Genomic DNA, 13,489 nt, shown 5'->3' on the forward strand with positions numbered 1-13,489 from the left:
TTAATGATTTGAGAACACTTGATGTATGTCTTGCCGTGTGTATCTGTGGTGACAATGGGATATCATGTGATTCACTTGATGTATGATTTGGTGATCAACTTGCAGGTTCCGCCCATGAACCTATGCATAGGGGTTGGCACACGTTTTCATCTTGACTCTCCGGCAGAAACTTTAGGGCACTCTTTGAGGTTCTATGTGTTGGTTGAATAGATGAATCTGAGATTGTGTGATGCATATCGTATAATCATACCCACGGATACTTGAGGTGACATTGGAGTATCTAGGTGACATGGTTTTGGTTGATGTGTGTCTTAAGGTGTTATTTTACTACGAACTCTAGGGCTCTTTGTGACACTTATAGGAATAGCCCAATGGATTGATCGGAAAGAATAACTTTGAGGTGGTTTCGTACTCTACCATAATCTCTTCGTTTGTTCTCCGCTATTAGTGACTTTGAAGTGACTCTTTGTTGCATGTTGAGGGATAGTTATATGATCCAATTATGTTATTATTGTTGAGAGAACTTGCACTAGTGAAAGTATGAACCCTAGGCCTTGTTTCCTATCATTGCAATACCGTTTACGCTCACTTTTATCATTAGTTACCTTGCTGTTTTTATATTTTCAGATTACAAAAACCTATATCTACCATCCATATTGCACTTGTATCACCATCTCTTCGCCGAACTAGTGCACCTATACAATTTACCATTGTATTGGGTGTGTTGGGGACACAAGAGACTCTTTGTTATTTGGTTGCAGGGTTGTTTGAGAGAGACCATCTTCATCCTACGCCTCCCACGGATTGATAAACCTTAGGTCATCCACTTGAGGGAAATTTGCTACTGTCCTACAAACCTCTGCACTTGGAGGCCCAACAACGTCTACAAGAAGAAGGTTGTGTAGTGGACATCAAGCTCTTTTCTGGCGCTGTTGCCGGGGAGGTGAGTGCTTGAAGGTATATCTTTAGATCTTGCAATCGAATCTTTTAGTTTCTTGTTTTATCACTAGTTTAGTCTATAAAATAAAATTACAAAAAAATGGAATTGAGTTTGCCTCATACGCTCCATCTTTTTAATATCTTTCGTGAAAATGATGGGAAGGAAAATTGTGCTCATGTATTAGAAGAAGAATTACATGGAATGCTTGGCATAAAATATGTGAATAATGAGCATGATTGCAATGTTGTTAGTATGAATTCCTTGAATACCCATGATGCTAATGATATGCAAAGCCACAAGCTTGGGGATGCTATGTTTGATGAAGATGATATGTTTAGTCCCCCAAGTTTTGATATGCAAATTTGTTATGATGATAGCATGCCTCCTACTTATGATGATTATAGTGATGAAAGTGGGTTTGGAAGAGTTTCAACTTTAGGAAGTAATGATCCCACTATTTTGGAGGATGTTGAATCTTATAATATTTATGAAAGTGGATTTGGAGAGGTCATGACTTTATTTAGTGATGAATCCACTATTTCGGAAGAGGTTTCAATTGATTATGATGAGAACAAAGTTGCTACTTATGATGATTATTGTGATGAAACTTATGCTATAAAGAGTAGTGATGATTATATTTATAAAACTTGTCATGATTATGATTACCCTTTTTCTGAAGATTACTCTTTTAATGTGGAAACAATTTATAGTGTTCAAGTCTCTTTTGATACTCCCACTATTCCGAATGAGAAGAAATTTGCTTATGTGGAGAGTAATAAAATTTCTATGCAAGTAGATCATGAAAAGAATGCTTTAGGTGCTGGTTATATTGTTGAATTCATTCATTATGCTACTGAAAATTATTATGAGGGAGGAATATATGCTTGTAGGAATTGCAATAATATCAAGTCTCCTCTCTATGTGCTTAAAGTTTTGAAGTTATGTTTGTTTTGCCTTCCTATGCTAGTTGATTATTGTTCCCATAAGTTATTTGCTCACAAAATCCCTATGCATAGGAAGTGGGTTAGACTTAAATGTGCTAGTCATATTCTTCATGATGCTCCCTTTATGTTTCAATTCTTATCTTTTATGTGATCATCATTGAAATCATCATGCCTAGCTAGGGGCGTTAAACGATAGCGCTTGTTGGGAGGCAACCCAATTTTATTTTAGTTTCTTGCTTTTTGGTTCTGTTTAGTAATAAATAATCCATCTATATTCTGTTTAGATGTTGTTTTATGTTTTAATTAGTGTTTGTGCCAAGTAGAACCTTTGGGAAGACTTGGGTGAAGTCTTTATGATCATGCTGTAAAAAACAGAAACTTTAGCGCTCACAAGATTAGCTTCAAATTTTTACTGGAGAGTGATATTTAGTTGATTCTTTTTGCAGATGATTACTAGACAAATTCCTCAGGTCCACAAAGTTATTTTAGAATTTTTGGAGTTCCAGAAATATACGTTTGATACAGATTACTACAGCGTGTTCTGTTTTTAACAGATTCTGTTTTCATTGTGTTGCTTGCTTATTTTGATGAATCTATGGCTAGTAAAATAGTTTATAAATCATAGAGAAGTTGGAATACAGTAGGTTTAACACCAATATAAATAAATAATGAGTTCATTACAGTACCTTGAAGTGGTCTTTTGTTTTCTTTCGCTAACGGAGCTCACGAGATTTTCTGTTAAGTTTTGTGTTGTGAAGTTTTCAAGTTTTGGGTAAAGATTCGATGGACTATGGAATAAGGAGTGGCAAGAGACTAAGCTTGTGGATGCCCAAGGCACCCCAAGGTAATATTCGAGGACAACCAAGAGCCTAAGCTTGGGGATGCCCCGGATGGCATCCCCTCTTTCGTCTTCGTTCATCGGTAACTTTACTTGGAGCTATATTTTTATTCACCACATGATATGTGTTTTGCTTGGAGCGTCATGTCGTTTTATTTTGTCTTGCTTGCTGTTTGAATAAAATACCAAGATCTGAAATTATTAAATGGGAGAGTCTTCACATAGTTGCATAATTATTCAACTACTCATTGATCTTCACTTATATTTTTCGGAGTATTCTGTTGTTTGCTCTAGTGCTTCACTTACATCTTTTAGAGCATGGTGGTAGTTTTATTTTGAAGAAATAGATGAACTCTCATGATTCACTTATATTATTTTGAGAGTCCTAAACAGGTAATTTGTTTGGGTTATGAAACTAGTCCTAATATGATGGGCATCCAAGATGGGTATAATAAAAACTTTCATATAAAGTGCATTGAATACTAAGAGAAGTTTGATACTTGATGATTGTTTTGAGATATGAAGATGGTGATATTAGAGTCATGCTAGTTGAGTAGTTGTGAATTTGAGAAATACTTGTGTTAAAGTTTGTGATTCCCTTAGCATGCACGTATGGTGAACCGTTATGTGATGAAGTCGGAGCATAATTTATTTATTGACTGTCTTCCTTATGAGTGGCGGTCGGGGACGAGCGATGGTCTTTTCCTACCAATCTATCCCCCCAGGAGCATGCGCGTAATACTTTGCTTTGATAATTTGTAGATTTTTGCAATAAGTATATGAGTTCTTTATGACTAATGTTGAGTCCATGGATTATACGCACTTTCTTCCTTCCACCATTGCTAGCCTCTCTAATACCACGCACTTTTCGCCGGTATCATACACCCACCATAAACCTTCCTCAAAACAGCCACCATACCTACCTATTATGGCATTTCCATAGCCATTCCGAGATATATTGCCACGCAACTTACCACCGTTCCGTTTACTATGACACGCTCCATCATTGTCATATTGCTTCGCATGATCATGTAGTTGACATTGTATTTGTGGCAAAGCCACCGTTCATAATTCTTTCATACATGTCACTCTTGATTCATTGCATATCCCGGTACACCGCCGGAGGCGTTCACATAGAGTCATATTTTGTTCTAAGTATTGAGTTTTAATTTTTGAGTTGTAAGTAAATAAAAGTGTGATGATCATCATTTTTAGAGCATTGTCCCAAGTGAGGAAAGGATGATGGAGACTATGATTCCCCCACAAGTCGGGATGAGACTCCGGACGAAAAAAAAGAGGCCATAAAAAAAGGCCCAAAAATGAGAAAAAGAGAGAAGGGGCAATGTCACTATCTTTTTACCACACTTGTGCTCCAAAGTAGCACCATGATCTTCATGATAGAGAGTCTCCTATGATATCACTTTCCTATACTAGTGGGAATTTTTCATTATAAGAACTGGGCTTGTATATTCCAATGATGGGCTTCCTCAAAATGCCCTAGGTCTTCGTGAGCAAGCGAGTTGGATGCACACCCACTTAGTTTCTTTTGTTGAGCTTTCATACACTTATAGCTCTAGTGCATCCGTTGCATGGCAATCCCTACTCACTCACATTGATATCTATTAATGGGCATCTCCAGAGCCCGTTGATACGCCTAGTTGATGTGAGACTATCTTCTCCTTTTTTTCTTCTCCACAACCACCATTCTATTCCACCTATAGTGCTATGTCCATGGCTCACGCTCATGTATTGCGTGAAGATTGAAAAAGTTTGAGAACATCAAAAGTATGAAACAAATGCTTGGGTTGTCATCGGGGTTGTGCATGATTAAAATACTTTGTGTGGTGAAGATAGAGCATAGCCAGACTATATGATTTTTAGGGATAACTTTCTTTGGCCATGTTATTTTGAGAAGACATGATTGCTTTGTTAGTATGCTTGAAGTATTATTATTTTCATGTCAATATTAAACTTTTGTTTTGAATCTTATGGATCTGAATATTCTTGCCACAATAAAGAAGATTACATTGATAAATATGTTAGGTAGCATTCCACATCAAAAATTCTGTTTTTATCATTTACCTACTCGAGGACGAGCAGGAATTAAGCTTGGGGATGCTGATACGTCTCCAACGTATCTATAACTTTTGATTGTTCCATGCTATTATATTATCTGTTTTGGATGTTTATGGGCTTTATTAAACACTTTTATATTATTTTTGGGACTAACCTATTGACCCAGTGCCAGTTCCTGTTTTTTTCCTTGTTTCAGTGTTTCGAAGAAAAGGAATATCAAACGGAGTCGAAACGGAATGAAACCTTCTGGAGAAGTTATTTTTCGAAAGAAAGCAACCCGGGAGACTTGGAGTCCATGTCAAGAAAGCAACGAGGAAGGCACGAGGCAGGGGGCACGCCCTCCCCCCTGGGCGCGCCCTCCACCCTCGTGGCTCCCCTGACGTATTTCTTCCGCCTATATATACCAATATACCCTAAAAACTTCGGGGACCAGAATAGATCGGGAGTTCCGCCGCCACAAGCCTCTGTAGCCACCAAAAACCAATCGGGACCCTGTTCCGGCACCCTGCCAAAGGGGGGATCCCTCACCGGTGGCCATCTTCATCATCCCGACGCTCTCCATGACGAGGAGGGAGTAGTTCACCCTCAGGGCTGAGGGTATGTACCAGTAGCTATGTGTTTGATCTCTCTCTCTCTCGTGTTCTTGAGGTGATACGATCTTGATGTATCGCGAGCTTTGCTATTATAGTTGGATCTTATGTTTCTTCTCCCCCTCTACTCTCTTGTAATGGATTGAGTTTTCCCTTTGAAGTTATCTTATCGGATTGAGTCTTTAATGATTTGAGAACACTTGATGTATGTCTTGCCGTGTGTATCTGTGGTGACAATGGGATATCACGTGATTCACTTGATGTATGTTTTGGTGATCAACTTGCAGGTTCGGCCCATGAACCTATGCATAGGGGTTGGCACACGTTTTCATCTTGACTCTCCGGCAGAAACTTTAGGGCACTCTTTGAGGTTCTATGTGTTGGTTGAATAGATGAATCTGAGATTGTGTGATGCATATCGTATAATCATACCCACAGATATTTGAGGTGACATTGGAGTATCTAGGTGACATGGTTTTGGTTGATGTGTGTCTTAAGGTGTTATTTTACTACGAACTCTAGGGCTCTTTGTGACACTTATAGGAATAGCCCAATGGATTGATCGGAAAGAATAACTTTGAGGTGGTTTCGTACCCTACCATAATCTCTTCGTTTGTTCTCCGCTATTAGTGACTTTGAAGTGACTCTTTGTTGCATGTTGAGGGATAGTTATATGATCCAATTATGTTATTATTGTTGAGAGAACTTGCACTAGTGAAAGTATGAACCCTAGGCCTTGTTTCCTATCATTGCAATACCGTTTACGCTCACTTTTATCATTAGTTACCTTGCTGTTTTTATATTTTCAGATTACAAAAACCTATATCTACCATCCATATTGCACTTGTATCACCATCTCTTCGCCGAACTAGTGCACCTATACAATTTACCATTGTATTGGGTGTGTTGGGGACACAAGAGACTCTTTGTTATTTGGTTGCAGGGTTGTTTGAGAGAGACCATCTTCATCCTACGCCTCCCACGGATTGATAAACCTTAGGTCATCCACTTGAGGGAAATTTGCTACTGTCCTACAAACCTCTGCACTTGGAGGCCCAACAACGTCTACAAGAAGAAGGTTGTGTAGTAGACATCAGACCCACTTCTACTATTCACTGGTTGACTAGTCTCGGTTGACTTGGTCAACTGGGCCCTCTGGCCCATCTGTCAGCCGCATGTGCATAGTGCTGGGTGCACTTCTGTGTACTCGTAGCATTTGCTGATTATTTTCATAGTATAATCATAGTATTAGAAAATCAATTAAAACTTTGAAAATTAATATAAAATAAACCGTAGCTCGGATTAAAATACTTTGTAATGAAAGTTTCTCAGAAGGACAAGATGGATCCGAATGCACAGTCCGTTCGTCCGCCAAACATCCCCAGCATAGCAGACACGCAACTTTCCCCCTCTGGTTCATCTGTCCGAAAACGCGAAACACCGGGGATACTTTCCCGGATGTTTTTTCCCCTTCGCCGGTATCACCTATCCCTGTGTTAGATCACCTTGGCATGGCCTATTGCCTTGTTATATTTTGTGATGCTTTGTTTGCTCCATATTTACTGTTTCTTCCCCCCTCTTCTTCTCCGGTAGACCCCGAGACCGACGTTGATGCGTTTGAGTACGACTACATCACCGACGACCCTTCTTCTTGTGCAACAGAGCTTCCAGGCAAGCCCCCCCCCTTGATCACCAGATATCGCCTATTCCTTCTCTCTACTGCTTGCATTAGAGTAGTGTAGCATGTTACTGCTTTCGGTTAATCCTATGCTGCTGCATAGCTTGTCATTGTTGCTACAATTGTTGATACCTTTACCTGCTATCCTAATGCTTAGTATAGGATGCTAGTGTTCCATCAGTGGCCCTACACTCTTGTCCGTCTGCCATGCTATACTACTGGGTCATGATCACTTCGGGGGGTGATCACGGGCATATGCTATATAGTTATACTATTACATTACTTATGATACTGTTCGGAGATGGGGGCTGAAGGGGCAGGTGGCTCCATCCCGGTAGAGGTGGGCCTGGGTTCCCGACGGCCCCCGACTGTTACTTTGTGGCGGAGCGACAGGGCAGGTTGATACCACCTAGGAGAGAGGTGGGCCTGGCCTTGGTCGGCGTCTGCGGTTACTTCAAAATAACACACTTAACGAGTTCTTGGTATTTGATCTGAGTCTGGCCATTTGGTCTATACTCACTAACCAACTACGTGAAAAAGATATGGGCACTCGACGTCGTGGTATCAGCCGAAGCCTTCTTGACATCTGCGACTGAGCGGCGCGCGCCGGGTTGGACCGCGTAGCGCAACTTCCTTTGTAATGGAGGTTGCTAGGTCTGCTCACCGGCCGCCCTCGCAACGTGCAAGTGTGCAATGGGCGATGGGCCTAGACCCCTGCGCCGTAGGATTTAGACCGGCGTGCTGACCTCTCTGTTGTGCCTAGGTAGGGCTGCGACGTGTTGATCTTCTGAGGCCGGGCATGACCCAGGAAAGTGTGTCCGGCCAAATGGGATCGAGCATGTTGGGTTATGCGGTGCACCCCTGCAGGGAAGTTTATCTAGTCGAATAGCCGTGATCTTCGGTAACAGGACGACTTGGAGTTATACCTTGACCTTATGACAACTAGAACCGGATACTTAATAAAACACACCCTTCCAAGTGCCAAATATAACCCGGTGATCGCTCTCACATAGGGCGACAAGGGGAGGATCGCCGGGTAGGATTATGCTATGCGATGCTACTTGGTGAACTTACCATCTACTCTCTTCTACATGCTGCAAGATGGAGGCTGCCAGAAGCGTAGTCTTTGACAGGATTAGCTATCCCCCTCTTATTCTGGCATTCTGCAGTTCAGTCCACTGATATTGCCCCCTTACACAGACACCCATGCATATGTAGTGTAGATCCTTTCTTGCGAGTACTTTGGATGAGTACTCACGGTTGCTTTCTCCCCCTTTTCCCCTTTTCCTTTCTTCCTGGTTGTCGCAACCAGATGCTGGAGCCCAGGAGCCAGACGCCACCGTCGACAACGACTCCTACTACACCGGAGGTGCCTACTACTATGTGCAAGCCGCTGACGACGACCAGGAGTAGTTTAGGAGGATCCCAGGCAGGAGGCCTGCACCTCTTTCGATCTGTATCCCAGATTGTGCTAGCCTTCTTAAGGCAAACTTGTTTAACTTTATGTCCGTACTCAGATATTGTTGCTTCCGATGACTCGTCTATGATCGAGCACTTGTATTCGAGCCCTCGAGGCCCCTGGCTTGTATTATGATGCTTGTATGACTTATTTTTATTTTAGAGTTGTGTTGTGATATCTTCCCGTGAGTCCCCGATCTTGATCGTACACGTTTGCATGTATGATTAGTGTACGATTGAATCGGGGGCGTCACAAGTTGGTATCAGAGCCGACTGCCTGTAGGAATCCCCCTTCCAAACTCCTTGGCCGAAGTTGAGTCTAGATATTGAAAAACTTTTATTAACATGGTTGTGCGGCTTACGGGCCCACGTCGCCATTGGGTGGTATTAGGATCTTTTATTTCTCGTCTATACTCTAGGACTCTTATCTCTCTTCTACTCGGGTTAAATGGTTTACTAACTCTAACTCTAGGTTCTCGTAACTACTTCCTCCCGGAGGGCCACTCGATACAGATGATCGCTTGATACACTAGAAGATTCCGAAGTTACTCTTCGATGTTCCCTCGATACTTTGTTCCATCCCTCTTGCAATTCCATTCCATCGATAAACCCCAATGGGTAACCAAGTACACTTGCCATTCATATAATTATTCCCCGTTGATCTTGTTATTACAAGATACCCCGAAATTCTCTCTAATGTTCTGAGAATACTTTGTGCCTACTGCCTTGCAGTTCTTGCCACATGAATATCCCTACAGATAATTTCTCGCACTTACCGAGTATCCACTCATCCCCAGTTGATTCATGTATGCCAGCAATCTTCGAAATACCATTTGATCTTCCGAAAATCCTCAGGAGCCTATTGCTCTTGAAATTCTTGCTTACTTACATTATGGTTAATCCCATAAGTCTAGTAATCTTATTGGCATCCTTTGTCACTATCATTTTGAGTCCGTTGATTCAATATGCTACGAATGTTCACCATCATCAGTCGAATCCTAGGATTATCCTTCCGGCTCGGGCGTCATTTGGATATGAGCTGGTTCTTGACCAATCAATGCCTTGATCGGTTGTGCTTCGGAGTGCCATTGAACTTATTCATTTTCGATCAGAACGATTGCTTCTGATCCCTTGATTTGGAAATCTTAATTCATTTGCCTTTGAGCTTTGATTTAGTTAGTTGTTTCTATAATAAAATGCCTTTGCATTGTTTGTTCCATTGGTGGTGTGCAAATGCTCACATCAACTCCGTTATGGACCGTCAGTTCCTTTGTTGAATTTTCATCCGACAGTGTCCCTTGTATACAAAAACCTCGCGAAGTTCTTTCCCTGATACATAATGCCATTGGTAAATCCTATTCTGTGATTGGCCAACCATGCTCTACTTTCGAGCTGGTGATATTTACTATTGAAGCTTGTGGTATATGTTTCCACGATGCCCCGATGGGTCGAACCTATGCCTTCCTTAATCTGTGTGAACCCGAAAGTTTTCACGGGTCATACTCCTCTAGTAATTCACTAGGTAGGTTTTCACACTCAACTCATTTTAATAGAGCAGTGAATGAATGGTCATGCATTGGAGAAGTGGGAGTCGACCTTGAACTTTGTGTTCATGCCCATGGACACGATGTACAACTTATCATGGAAGCTGCTCGTGAAAATAATTACCCCCTTGTTATGAGTTCATCTTGTATCCGTGGTTTGACCATTTGTGATTGTGGTTCCGACCATAATTTCTTCTTTGATCCCATTTCTCGGGCAAGTTTAAGCACTTGTCTTCTATGGATCAATACACCAGTCCAACCTTTACTTTGATCTATCGCCGAGTATTACACTCTGGTATCTCGAGAATACCATGGAACTGCATAACTTCTTATGGGTTCTTCATCAATTGTTATTTCTCACCAATTCCAATTATCCTGCGTTCTGGGTTGTCGTCAACCGAGAACACCGAATACTGAATCGAGTCTGCACTCCGATTCAATAACTCTAAGTAATTTTTGTTGCTTACGAGTTTTATAACCCTTCAAGTCGTCCCAAGCCTGATCGGTTATATCATTATCGTGCTGAATTTTAACTGTGCTACCTGGTCCTTCTTCCAGGAGCACAATTTTTGATGATGAGCTAAGCTTACGTCGATCTTCCTCATCATATCATTTCGCTTTGAACAACAAGCTTGGTTTGGAGTTGTGCCATACACCCTTGGTTCCATTAACCTTTCGCTTCATCATTCCTTTGACTTGATGTCATCGCCGATCGATTACATCTTCTTGAAACCTCTCGATAAATGTGTCATGATCATCGTCAACATTTTAACTTCTTCCGAGACGTACATTGAGTTCCTGATTAGAAATTACATGCTTGCCCCCTCGATGATTTGGGTTAACATCGACAACATTCTTGATTTCCCTCCCAACACAAAACTTGTTCTAGTTTTGCGTTGTACCTTGAGTTCCTTGCTATCCGACTTATGTTATGCTCTAACTTGGAGTATTACCATCGTTTATGTCAAGAATGCCGTGAGAATTTCACCACCTCTTGTGAATTATTGATGCAAATAATACTTCTCACCATAACATTTCTTTCTTGGTTCCCGGGTTGATTTTAACCGGGATACCAACAAGTGGACGGTCCTGCTTGGATTCTGAACTTCTAGCAACCCTATTGCTTTGAAGTTAATGGTCAATATTTCATTCTTAGACCATTGGTTATCGGATCACCATTCTAACATTGATCATCCTACCTAAGCCCATATCTCGGGTGCACCTTTCAACCAATTATCAATTGTGTATGCCTTCCTCGAGCATACATCATTATATCACTTGATTTGACAAATGTTATCTCCATGTTCACATAATTGTGGAAATCCATCTTTTTGGAAATCTCGATGAAATGTCGCTGAGTCCATCAGCCACCTCATCACCCTCTCCTTGGTTTAATGCTGAACTTTGGTTTTGGAACTTGCTTCCATGGTCATTTCCCGAGAATCTTAAAATGTCTGTGTCAACTGTTGTTGCACCTTTTCTTCTCGGGCATCCTGAGTCTAAGGTATCCTGACACCAATCAGATCTGAATCTCGGCCAGATATGATGGTTGGAACATATTTCCAAGAGTTATAACATTGGTCTTTATATGACCCGGTAAAGTGATAGCATGCCTAGCACACCTGGCCGGAGGACTTATAGTTTCCTTTTTAGCAAGGATTTCCATTCTTCCATGAGGAAATTGTAAGACTTACTCCACAAGCTGTTCCTGATGGATCCTTCGTGTATCCAGAGTTTGACCTTTGCTTGAAGACCATGTCAATGCTATCTCGAAGCGTGTCTCTGGTACTCCGATTTTACAATAAACATTTTAAAACACAATGCTAAAATTTCTTTATCAATTATTCAAACACCGTTGTATAGGTAATGTCATGAAATTTCTCTCCCCTTTCCTGAAGGGTTTTCTACTTTATATCCTGCCATAGATATCATGCTCTGCTTGTCCTTGGGAAGGGTATACCCCTGGTATATGTGTCAAACACATTTTCCTTTCCATTGTTCTGATTGATCTGATGATCACATTTTCCTTTCCATTGATTTGTTTAACCTTCCTTGTGATCCATATGATCTAAGCAGTAATGTTCTTCTGCTTATGTAAACACCTCGGTGTACAACTTTGTCAGTAAGACCCTGTTACTATTGTTGATGACATTCTGGTAGCCACCGATGGACGAGAACCTTGCCCATTGGTCCGCCTTGTTCAACGAGCAGGAAAATGGTTCTCTTCGTCCCCCGCCCTTGGTACCGATGTTGTTGCCGACATAACTGGCAGGCTACCCTTTGACATGCCTTGCTATCATGACCGTGCAAGATATCACCGCCCTTCCTACTTTTAACCCACATGGTGGGCCCATAACCCACAGTTCCACAGAATCGAAACCTGACTCTCCTGTACACCCATGTTGCCAAAGTTATTCCTTGCGCTTGATTTCGTATGTAATTCACGCATAATCTATTCTGGTATCAGACGCAATACCTATTCTCGTTGCTCTGGACCCCTTTCACACTTTGTTTCAGGCATCGAACGATTGCTTACCCTCTTGTACTTCTCATGGTACCTTCTTACTTTGCTCTCGATGTGTTTCATTTCTTCAACTCGAGAGATACTCATGTGTTCATTCTTGGGATACCCCCAGATGATTTTCCCTTATAACATCCTATCGTTGTAGAGCTGCCCCTTAGCTATTTGTAAGTACGATGGAGTTCCCTGGAGAAAGGTTGACGACTTATCATGATGAGCTGGAGCAGAGAAATGAAGACATCAACGAAAGGGATTAACTTCTTCGAGAAGAGCAGCCAAGACCGAGAAGATCCGTTAGTATATCGTAACCAGACCTTTCCCCCTTACTCTACCTCTTAAATCTCGGGACGAGATTTCTTGTAGTGGAGGAGAATTGTGACGCCCGGATATTTAAGCTACAGTGAACCTCTGCTAATGATGCCACGTCACCTCGATTACTGTTGCTAATCTTGCTTTAGTTCAAAACCGGTTTGAATTCAAATTCAAAATCAAGCAAACAATAAAAGTTTTCAAATATTAAAACTAAAATGTTCGGAGTGAGCCAAATAATACATCGGTAATTATGGTGGAGAAACCACACTTTTACAAAATGTTAAATGCTCTAAAATAGTTAAAACAACAACAAAAACAATTAATTAAATGCCTTTTACAATTAATAAGATATTAAACCACTTTATTTAGTTGCCAAAATTTAATGGGGTGGTAGCATATTTATTAATACTAATTTAGGTGCTAGTTGTAGTTTTTATTGAACTAGATTAAAAAAAAGAAAGAAACTAGCTAAACCAAAGCAGAAAAAACAACAATACAAAATTAAAGAAAAAGAAAAGCCCCCCCGGCCAACCGACCCAACGGGCCGGCCCAGTCGGCCACTCCCTCAGTCGGCCGGCCCATCCCTCC

Source organism: Triticum aestivum, chromosome 2D (genome assembly GCF_018294505.1).
Source record: "Triticum aestivum cultivar Chinese Spring chromosome 2D, IWGSC CS RefSeq v2.1, whole genome shotgun sequence".
In the NCBI taxonomy this organism is placed as follows: domain Eukaryota; kingdom Viridiplantae; phylum Streptophyta; class Magnoliopsida; order Poales; family Poaceae; genus Triticum; species Triticum aestivum.